General features: G+C 31.1%; 1 pseudogene; it reads right to left on the bottom strand.

Moving 5' to 3' along the window:
• Positions 1-4,169: 4,169 nt before the first annotated feature.
• Positions 4,170-12,590, bottom strand: part of LOC142317368 (neurocalcin homolog) — a 52,639-nt pseudogene continuing 44,218 nt past the window's right edge.

Raw genomic sequence — 12,590 nt, 5'->3', positions numbered from 1 at the left:
AATCAAACCACTCGTTGTATGTCTATTGTAACTTTGTTAATAGAACCTAGTTTATTTAGATATATAGTTTAACCCTATTTATCTGTATAATGTTCATGTGGAACACAATTCATTCAATGTTGGATTATTTTAAATAAATATATTATTTATTTTTTATAAAACTTAACATAAATTTATTTTTATAATTTTGGTTAGACATATAATTTCTATTTGTTAAAGTAACTTAAAATGATTTATTAATTTTTTCATATTGGAGAATTCAGACTTTTCTGAATTGAGATATGTCTGTTTATACAGAAGCATAAGCTGTTGCAGCCACAACAGCACATTAAACTTATCCATCCCTTGTTTTATTTTAACTGAATTGTAGACCTATTTTCTTCAAAACTGATCTTACTTTAAGTTTGAATTTATAATTACTACATATACTTCTGAATTTTAAATTCTATGCTTATTACGGTCTCAACCACATCATAAATTTTTGATATTTCCAGATTATTCAGATTTTTATTCATCGACTATGTCAGGATGAAAATGGGTTAACCATATATTTTGTTTTCTTTACAATTTCTTTCAAAAAATATACAAAAATTGACTTTACAATTAATCATGTCCAAATTGGAAATTAGCTGAATTTTTAATTTAATTATTCAACTGAAAAAAAAATCACTCCTCCTGAAAATTGTCTGAATTCTACCCCGGTTTCTTCTATTTACATAAGTGTAATTTTATTTTTGTAGATGATTTCTAGATAAGCTTGCTTAGGTATTGAGATGAAATACAAAAATATAACGAATAAAAACCAAAAATAATGTTAACTTATATAAGTGGTAGTGCACAAAAAAAAAATAGAGAAAATTTTCAACTAATTAAAACTGAAAACTTTAAGCAAGAAATTAAATATTAGACCTAATGAACTATTTATTAAATTAGCCAGTTGTTCTACCGGCTGAGCTACCAAGATTACCATAATATTTAAAGAAGAAAATAACAGAAAAGTAACATTTTCAAATATACCTAAATTTATAACATCAACATAACATTCTACACTTTCTGAAATTTTTGTTATTTTTATCTGATATTTAATTTACAGTCTATATAATATCTGAAGGCGGGCCCATAGTAAACTACGGCATCCCCTTCACTGTTCTTTACATCACTTATCGACTTCTCCTCACACCAGCAGCCATAGTAGTGTATCCCAAAAGTCACATAAATTAATTTGTAATGACTTGCACCGTACTAATTATGATGCCACTATTGTAGTAATGAAATATGTTCTGGTAATTTATTATTACAAATAAAATTATTTATGCCTAATATATTGTCCAAGATATATGAAACAATTTATTTTTTTTCAAGTATATTAAACTTTGGTTTTGCTATAAATCAATAGTAACAATGATGTAATAAAAAGTATATGAAATGAGTTATTTATTGTAGGCAATAATTTTATAATTTTCTTTGACGTGGTGTCATAGTTATGAGAATTATTTTTTTAATAGGATGTATACATTACTTTTGTTGCAACCAGTAGCACACGTTACACATGCCAGGTTAGAGGAGTAGGGTAGAGGCAGCTTAGAGGGAGAACCCGCCTTTAGATTTTACATATACTATAATAATTAACATAATAAATTAACTTTCTTTCAGTATTACAATAATGAAACGACTTTTAAATTCAGTTCACTAACATTTTAGAACTTCAGAACCAATAAACTTGTCCATTTTTTGTTTTAAATACATATTTTTTAATTCTTTGATTTTTTTCTTAAGAAAGTTCCAATACAATCCAATCCTCTTTTCTAGGATTTTGAATTCAATAATTCAACTTCAGTTACCTCAATATAAACAGATCATCTGTCACTAACCGCGATCGATTACGATAATGATTGAAATTCTTGTGAGTGAAGTATTTATTGTCTGGTAGCTTTACTCTTTATCATATCCAATTTCTTCAACCTTTAGACTGAACAGAGGCTTAGGACTACATTCTATTTTTCTAATTGGTGGAAATTGCCACCAATGAGATTTTTCTCTGATGTAAAAAAAAAAAAACTGGTACAGTTACAAGTATTTAAAAATTTAGGTCTCTGTTAATTATATTCTTTAGATTTCCATGAATTTCCTCAAACAAATGAAATAACTATTGTAAATAAAAACATTTAAGATAATAAATATGTATTTATATAATCAATATATATAATTCCCTAATTGCAATTAATGTTTTATTTAAATTAATTACTTAATTTGAATATCAATTAACTTAATTCAAAATAAACAGAATAGTATCCAATTGTGATTTGCTTCTAATAAATTTATAAGGTAAGTGTCCAGTATCCAGTACATATGATTAGGGCAACAATGTATGTCATACAGTAAAATGCTATCATTTAGTATCAAATTTAACAAAATATAAAAATGACTTCTTTACAGGAGGTAAAATATTTTACTACACAAAGGTGTAATAACTCACCCTGAATTCAAGAGATTATTAAAAATAATAATAGTGTGGTTCTGATGAAAGGCACTACTAACTCAGGCTAAATTTTATTGAATACAACCTAATGAAGAAAGAGGACACAATCATCATTTTTTTGTAACATGAGTACTGTAATATTTTTTAACATAACATATTCTTCCTTTAAACAAAAGTTTGTTTAAATAAATAATTACTTCATTTAAAGAAAAAACTGATTATATTCAAACAAAAATCAATACATCCATAACATTTTTATTAAAAGAAAAACCTGTAATTTTTGAAGAGGTGTTTTGAAAGCATCTTAAAACATATCAAATATAACTAATCTTCTTAATTCAAGAATTAACAAAAAATGTATAACCTGAAATAAATGTTAAAAAATAATAACAAAAACCATGTAGTTATTTTTCTCCTTTAAAAAACAAAGAGCCGACAAAATTATATGCAACTAGAATAATGAATTAACAACAAATTTTCATTTTAAATAAATTTTAATATAATTTAAATTACTTAAGACAAAATATTTAAATTATAAAACTTAATTTATACAAGTACAAATTTTTTCTTAAGTAAAAAGCAACAGATCAAGTCATCCGCATTAATTGCATATATCACTTGCATCTATGCCTCTACATAAGTGATGTCATCAATAACAAGTAAAGGACATATACCTTAAAATTTAATTTTGTTAATGATGTAACCATTAACCAGTTAATGTAACAAAAAACATCGTAAATGGTTAACGACGTAACCATTTATCAATAAAAAGTAAAATTAAAATTTTATTTAATTTTGTTATGTTATATAATATTCACTCATTTCCTACTTAGAAGATGGCCTTCGTGAGAGATCACCTATTTTCCCATATATACCAGTTCACTTTGTGAACATCTCAATGTAGTACAATAACTATACTCTTATCGATGATAAAAATTCAAAAAAGTTCAAATTATATACAAATTTATAAATAATATTGTATTGTAATGGTTTCAAGAAGACATGAGTCATGCCGATTCATGGCTACTGTTCAGAATGCGGTGTTAAAAGCAACAGATATTTCAGTAATGACTACCTTACCTCACAGTTTGGAAACAGTAGCCACCCATCCTGATGTTAATTTGACTTTATCACCAACAGATTCTTTGTTGTAAGAAAGAAATTCTATGAATTTCACATTCAATAAGATATGTTTGGTTAATATACAAAACTGAGGCAGCAAATTTAAACTGTTTGTATGAATATAAATGGCATTCTACATCAAATTATACATATATATTTGTTATTAAACTAGTAAATTCTGAAAAAATTATCTTCCTTGAGTGCATTTCCTTCCAGGTACAAAAGATAATGTTTTTTTAGTATAAGAGTGGATGTTAACCCTCGGGCAATTATTTTCTTCAAAACACCAAAGTAAAACTAAACTTATCACTAAAGTGATAATTAATAACGATGATAATTAAAGCATTCTGTAGATGTAATTTATGAAAAGAAATTCTTTTACTGCCGACATAGAACTCAAAAAATAAAAATTAACAAAATAACATTACAAAATATTACTATTTATGCACTTAAGCACCAGAAATCACAGTGACCTTTATTTTAATGCTGAATTATATTAATCTGCTACAATCAATCTATATATTAATAAAAAGACACAAATAAAATGAAAAATTATTTTATTTTAAAACAAAAGGTTTACAAAAAAAAAATAAGGAAAACCAAACAAAAATCTTAGTTTCAAATGATCATTAGGTTATAGCATAAAAATTTTACACTATTATTTAGTGTAACAGTATATGCATTTTTTATGAGCACATCTGTAAAATTTTTACATAATTAAATTTTCCTTCAATACACCTTCAATAAATTCTTCCGATGATAACTTTCCATCTTGATTTTTATCCATTTGTCGGAATATTTTATCAGTTCGTTTCTCTGGAGTGGATTCATCTTCAGGCATTTTCATTACTGATCCAACCGTTTTGTAAATTGCCTACAAAAACAAAAAATATGCTTATTAATAAAAAAACAACTTTATCCTAGAACTACCAGACTCAATCAATTTTCTTTTTATTCATATTAAGATATCTTGAATAGTAGCATATAAAAAAAATAAATATATAAATTTGACATATATAATGGGTGATCAAAGTCAAGCGACCCAAATGATATCGAATGCATGCATCGACAAGTTTTCTTGTATTGCACATGATGTTTTTCAGTATAGCAGCAGTGATATTTGATATACATTCCTCAATATTTTGTTTAAGTTCATCAAGTATATGCAGGTTGTTTGAGTACACATTATCTTTAAAAAAACCCCACATATAAAAATCAGGAGGACTCAGGTCTGATGAATGAGGAGGCCATAGACTGCAATAAATTATCCAGTTATTGAAGAAATCATGAAGAACTTGCATAATTTGCTGTGTGTACAGTTGCTCTGTCTTGTTGTAGCCAGCATGTAGTAAGGCTATAAACTGCATGATTATTTCTTGATACCGTTCAGCGTTGCCTCTGAAAAAAAGATAGGCTCGACAATTCTCCAGCGACATACACCACATCCCAATTTTTTACGAATGCAATGACTGTTCATTGAGTATATGTGGGTTCTCTGAAGACCACATTCTGTAATTTTGGCTGTTAACATATCCGCTAAGATGAAACCGTGCTTCATCACTGAAAAAAGCCTTTGTCTAGAACAGATGTGTCATTTCAAATGAAACTTCTAAACCGCTGACAATACTGCATTTGTTTCTCCTTATCTGGTTCTTGGAGCTGATGACTTATGTTAATCTGATATGTAATTATAGAAATTTAGTAGCCTAATGAACACTTCTGTAAGATAGCTCAATTTGGTAAGAAAGATTTCGAAGAGAATATTTTGGAGAACAAAGAAGTGTTTCATTTATCGTCTGCAGACTTTCATCAGTTAAAACACTTGGGTGGCCGATATACTTATGATCATGCACACTACCTGTATCTTGAAAATGATTAAATAAACAAAATGTTTCTGTTTGGCATATTGGCATCTGGAAAAGCATTTAAAAATCTTCTTTTCTTGACACTTCGTGTATGATTTCAATTCACAGTAACTCCACTAAACAAACTGCTTGGTGCAATGCCCACTGTTGCCTGGAAGTGTGATCTAGCAGAGCTAACATACACTATTCTGTCACACAAAAAATTACCCTAATTAAAACATCTTTTACAAATTTAACTATAATTCCTACAAAACGGAAAAATTTGGGTTGCATGACTTTATGATCACTCTGTATTTATTTATACATTGTTTTACAATGTTATAAACTATAATAAATATTACAATTTCTTTAATCAGGAAAATCTATACTGTAAATGCTCTTCCAACATTTTTTTTTCAAAAACATTTATTTGATATTTAAATCTTGAAATTCACTTCATATTATTTAAATTATGAGTTCATGATTTTTCAGTTCTGCGTACATACAAATCTTCATTTTTCTAAGAAAAAAAGCTTTGTAAAACAGCTTCTCCTATTGAAATTTTAGAAAACGTATATAATTTGATGTATATTCTTTTTTAGTCATAAATTGTAAAACAAAAAAATTACCAGTTTTTGGTTGGAGAAGATATGTTGCTTAACAAAGTTTTTTTGAAGATTGTAATATGATATTTATTAAGTAGATTGATAAATATACTTGAAAAAATAATTTTCTTTTCTAACATGTACGTTGCAATCTGTTCAACTAGTGAACAATAAGCAACCCCTCCATGGCTCAATGTGATGAGGATGATTTGTATGATGTGTAAATGAGGTGGAGTCTTGTACAGACTCAGACCAACTATTCTTGAGAAATATGGTAAATTGAATCCCAATCACCAAACTACACTGATATCCACTATCTAGTATTCAAATCTGTAAAAAAGCAATTACCTTTTACTAGGATTTGAACCTCAGAATCTTTGACTTTGAAAATCAGCTATTAAACAGGTGTTTTTCTGATGATTTTACCACCAGCCCAGTGGGCAAAATATATAAAGTATTTTGCTCCAACAAACATCTTTATTTTAAGATTTTTGAAAGGTGTTTTACAGCTGGTTAGCAGTATTTCAGCTGCTGGTTCTGGAGTTAACCTTTTAGTTGTTTGACAAGTATGCCTTTTGTAGGATTTTTGGGAACCAAGCATTAAAAAATAACTTTTTGATAAATTCGTAACAGATGTGAAGAATAAAAAAAACAAATTTCATACATTATGTTTTTAGTTATCATAGCATAGATGGTCAAATCTCTCTTTTTGGAAATTTAGAAATCTCTTCAATGCCAGGATTCTTAAACAGGAAATTTTATTATTTCAGTCAACGGATCTGCCACAATTTCTGTACAGGTTTGGCTGTATTTTTAACACTGTCAGCCAGTTTTATTAATGTTTACTTTTAGCTTGTAATAGAAACTTTCTATTCAAGATTTTATGACTTACATATAGATACGATTTTATGAATCACTGATGATACTTATTTTTCTCTTATAGTATCGAGTGTTCAAAAAGTAACGAGAATTTTTGTTTTTTGGAAAGAATTTTATTTATTCATCTACATTAATGTTATCCGCATCAAAATAGTCCCCATTAGATATTATACACTTATGTCAGCGCTATTTCCAATCCCCGAAACTCGATCTTTGGAATAGCGTTTAGATCTTTCAGCTATTCACTTTTAATCTCATCTATGCTTGTAAAACGAAGACCCTTTAAGATTCTCTTTATTTTTGAGAGTAGAGAAAAGTCACACGGAGCCAGGTCTGGCAAATATGGCGGCTGGGGTATCATTACATTGTTGTTGTTTTTGGCTAAAGATTGACGAACAAACAATGAAATGTAAGCAGGCCCATTATCATGGTGCAAAAGCCATGAATTGTTTCACCACAAATCCAGGCATTTTTTTGGATTGCTTCACGCAAACGATGTTAAACTGGTAGGTAATATTCCTTATTGATTGTTTGACCTTGTGGCAAGAACTCATGATGCACTATGCCGTTAAAATTGAAGAACAAGATGAGTATAACCACATACGACCGTACTTGTCAACCTTTTTTTTGGTCTTGGTGATCCAGAATGCTTCCACTGGTACGATTGAGCCTTAATTTCAACATCATATCTGTAAATCCATGTTTCATCACCTGTTATAACGTTTCAGTAGTTCTGCATCATTGTTGACTTCATTTAGTAACTGCTGAGCAACATCCATTCGCCACTGTTTTTGTTCGCAATTCAAAAATTTTGGAACAAATTTTGCTGTCACACGTTTCATACCCAAAACATCTGAAAAAATTTTATGGCACTAGCCAATTGATATCCCAACATCATCAGCAACTTCTCTGATTGTGATTTGGTGATCATTCATCATGATTTTTTTTTACATTTTCCACGTTTTCATCGGTTGTTGAAGTGCTAGGGTGTACAGGGTGCTCTTCAAGGTCTTCACAACCTTCTTGTTAACACTTATACCACTCATAAACCCTTGCTTTACTCATAGCAGACTCACCAAAAGCAATATTTAACATTTTTAAAACATTGCTACACGTAATTCCATTCTTATAGCAAAATTTAAAACAAATTCTCTTATCCATTATTTATACAAATAAAAAATCGCTGATTGTATCAAAACATGTGTTATCCTTTTGACAGCTGACAACAAAATAAACATCAAATATGTCTAAAAATGTACAGATACTTTTCAGACATGTTTACCAATACAACAACGAAAATCCCAAGAATCAGACTAATACAACCTGCTAAATTTCAAAATTCTCGTTACTCTTTGAACACACCTCGTATCACCTAAACCCAGTCTTTTTAAAGACACATTATTCTTTATTAAGGATATTTAAAACTTTCTATTTCTAAAAAAAGAGAAATATTAACATGATAACTGCTTTTGTTATTTACATACAAAGTACAGTAATTATTTTTGCATGCAATTTATGTACAACATTAGGGGGGAAAAAAAAATTCAGCTTACAGTAAGGTTTTTTTTTTTGTCTTCAGTCATTTGACTGGTTTGATGCAGCTCTCCAAGATTCCCTAACTAGTGCTAGTCGTTTCATTTCGGTATACCCCCTACATCCTACATCCCTAACAATTTGTTTTACATATTCCAAACATGGCCTTCCCAAATAACAAAATTCTTCTACCTCCATAATCTTTTCTCCTCCTATTTTCACATTCATTGGTCCATCTTTGTTATTTCTACTACATTTCATTACTTTTGTTTTGTATTTGTTTATTTTCATGCGATAGTTCTAGCGTAGGACTTCATCTATGCCATTCATTGTTTCTTCTAAATCCTTTTTATTCTCGGCTAGAATTACTATATCATCAGCAAATCATAGCATCTTTATCTTTTCACCTTGTACTGTTACTCCGAATCTAAATTGTTCTTTAACATCATTAACTGCTAGTTCCATGTAAAGATTAAAAAGTAACGGGGATAGGGAACATCCTTGTCGGATCCCTTTCTTATTACAGCTTCTTTCTTATGTTCTTCAATTATTACTGTTGCTGTTTGGTTCCTGTACATGTTAGCAATTGTTCTTCTATCTCTGTATTTGAACCCTAACTTTTTTAAAATGCTGAACATTTTATTCCAGTCTACGTTATCGAATGCCTTTTCTAGGTCTATAAATGCCAAGTATGTTAGTTTGTTTCTCTTTAATCTTCCTTCTACTATTAATCTGAGGCCTAAAATTGCTTCCCTTGTCCCTATACTTTTCCTGAAACCAAATCGGTCTTCTCCTAACACTTCTTCCACTCTCCTCTCAATTCTTCTGTAGAGAATTCTAGTTAAGATTTTTGATGCATGACTAGTTAAACTAATTGTTCTGTATTCTTCACACTTATCTGCCCCTGATTTCTTTGGTATCATTACTATAACACTTTTTTTGAAGTCTGACGGAAATTCCCCTTTTTCATAAATATTACACACCAGTTTGTATAATCTATCAATCGCCTCCTCCCCTGCACTGCGCAGTAATTCTACAGGTATTCCGTCTATTCCAGGAGCCTTTCTGCCATTTAAATCTTTTAATGCTCTCTTAAATTCAGATCTCAGTATTGTTTCTCCCATTTCATCCTCCTCAACTTCCTCTTCTTCCTCTATAAAACCATTTTCTAATTCATTTCCTCCGTATAACTCTTCAATATATTCCACCCATCTATCGACTTTACCTTTCGTATTATATATAGGTGTACCATCTTTGTTTAACACATTATTAGATTTTAATTTATGTACCCCAAAATTTTCCTTAACTTTCCTGTATGCTCTGTCTATTTTACCAATGTTCATTTCTCTTTCCACTTCTGAACACTTTTCTTTAATCCACTCTTCTTTCGCCAGTTTGCACTTCCTGTTTATAGCATTTCTTAATTGCCGATAGTTCCTTTTACTTTCTTCATCACTAGCATTCTTATATTTTCTACGTTCATCCATCAGCTGCAATATATCGTCTGAAACCCAAGGTTTTCTACCAGTTCTCTTTATTCCGCCTAAGTTCGCTTCTGCTGATTTAAGAATTTCCTTTTTAACATTCTCCCATTCTTCTTCTACATTTTCTATCTTATCTTTTTTACTCAGACCTCTAGCGATGTCCTCCTCAAAAATCTTCTTTACCTCCTCTTCCTCAAGCTTCTCTAAATTCCACCGATTCATCTGACACCTTTTCTTCAGGTTTTTAAACCCCAATCTACATTTCATTATCACCAAATTATGGTCGCTATCAATGTCTGCTCCAGGGTAAGTTTTGCAGTCCACGAGTTGATTTCTAAATCTTTGCTTAACCATGATATAATCTATCTGATACCTTGCAGTATCGCCTGGCTTTTTCCAAGTGTATATTCTTCTATTATGATTTTTAAATTGAATGTTGGCAATTACTAAATTATACTTCGTGCAAAACTCTATAAGTCGGTCCCCTCTTTCATTCCTTTTGCCCAGCCCGTATTCACCCACTATATTTCCTTCCTTGCCTTTTCCAATGCTTGCATTCCAATCTCCAACTATTATTAAATTTTCATCTCCTTTTACGTGTTTAATTGCTTCATCAATCTCTTCGTATACACATTCTACCTCATCATCATCATGGGCGCTTGTAGGCATATAGACGTTAACAATCGTTGTCGGTTTAGGTTTTGAATTTATCCTTATTACAATGACTCTATCTCTATGCGTCTTGAAATACTCTACTCTCCTCCCTATTTTCTTGTTCATCACGAAACCTACTCCTGCCTGCCCATTATTTGACGCTGAGTTAATTACTCTAAAGTCACCCGACCAAAAGTCGCCTTCCTCTTCCCACCGAACCTCACTAATTCCTACTATATCCACGTTTACCCTATCCATTTCCCTTTTTAAATTCTCTAGCCTACCAACCTTTTTTAAGCTTCTAACATTCCACGCTCCAACTTGTAGAATGTTATTTTTTACTTTTCTGGTGACCCCTTCCTTAGTAGTCCCCACCCGGAGATCCGAACGGGGGACTATTTTACCTCCGGAATATTTTACCAAGGAAGGCGCCTCCATTATTGCTTTTGAAAATGCAGAGCCACATTTTCTTGGAAAAAAAAAAACAGCTGTAGTTTTCCATTGCTTTCAGCTGTGCAGTACTCAGAGGACTGAGTGATGTTGATACGGCCGTTTAAGTCGTCCTGACTCACGCCCCTAACAACTACTGAAAGAGCTGCTGCCCTCTTTCAGGAATCATTCCTTAGTCTGGCTCTCAACAGATACCTCTCCGATATGGTTGCACCTTCGGTCCAGCTACTCTGTATCCCTGAGCACTCAAGCCCCCTTACCAACGGCAAGGTCTCATGATCCATAGAGGAGGTTAGGTATAGAAAAGTAAGGTATAGAAAAGTTAAATCAGTAATGTTTACAGTAATGGAATAGACCATACATGATCATAAAGTAAACAATTCAACACATATCATAAAAAGATAAACTGTTATGATACCACCATACAGCTTACAGTCTGACTTTGATTTTTAACATTATAGAACCATATAAATAATCCATCAATCAACTTCTTTGAAAAGTGATAATTTTTATAATTACAGTTAAGAAATGGCACAAACAAACTTACAGTAACAATTTCAAGCATTTCTTGTCGTGAAATGAACCCGTTACCATCAAGATCATACATACTAAATGCCCACTTCAGTTTCTGTTTGAGTTTTCCACGCGATGTCACCGAAAGGGCGCATAAAAATTCCCGGAAGTCAATTGTTCCATCTCCATTAGCATCAAACGTACGAAACACATGTTCAGCAAACTGAAATAACACAAAAAAACAAAAATTGTGACATATGTAAATCAACATGTCAATAAAAGAAAAACTACGAGAATCAGTAATGAACAAAATAAAATGTATAATTTTTACCGATTTCAATAACAGTTGATTTTCAGTCAACAGCAAAAACAGATAAATCTATAACTTGCTATATTAATTCTAAAAATTTTAGTATACTGCATGCTCAGTTTAGGGGTATGACATTGTCTTGTACCCAAATGACTGGGCTAGCGAATTTAAAGGACGGGATGAAAATGTAGCAAATAAGAGTTGGAGTAGATGTTCAAGGACAAGTGTGATGGATTACAACATTCAATCGATTCATGACCTCAATGAAGATGACCGGCACCTTAAGGTTGATGAAATTGCTTTGGAAGTGGGTGTCAATGTTTGACTGAAAATCAAAAACAGGCCTGATAGGGAATTTTCCAAAGGCTCCTGAATTGATTTCATCAAGGGGAAATAACTGTTTTGCATTAAATAGTCACATATGATAAGACACAGGACTATGATTACACTTCTGAATTGAAACCTGTGGGTATGGAATAGAGAACTTTCTCCTGTAAAGGTAAAAACACATCCATCACCTGGAAAGGCCTTTGCAACCTTTTGAAACTGGGAGAGCTGACTGCTTGTCAAATTTCTCCATCAATTTCACAGTGAGAGTTCTGCATAGTACAGCTCTTTGATATAGAGTGAAAGATGCCTATAGTAACAAAAGGTGCAGTCAGTCAATTATAGATGTGATTATTCTTTATGACCAGAACTGTATCAATGATTTTGGCA

The sequence above is a fragment of the Lycorma delicatula genome, chromosome 1, assembly GCF_047948215.1.
Source record: "Lycorma delicatula isolate Av1 chromosome 1, ASM4794821v1, whole genome shotgun sequence".
NCBI classification, from domain to species: domain Eukaryota; kingdom Metazoa; phylum Arthropoda; class Insecta; order Hemiptera; family Fulgoridae; genus Lycorma; species Lycorma delicatula.
This window is presented reverse-complemented; position numbering and strand designations above follow the sequence as displayed.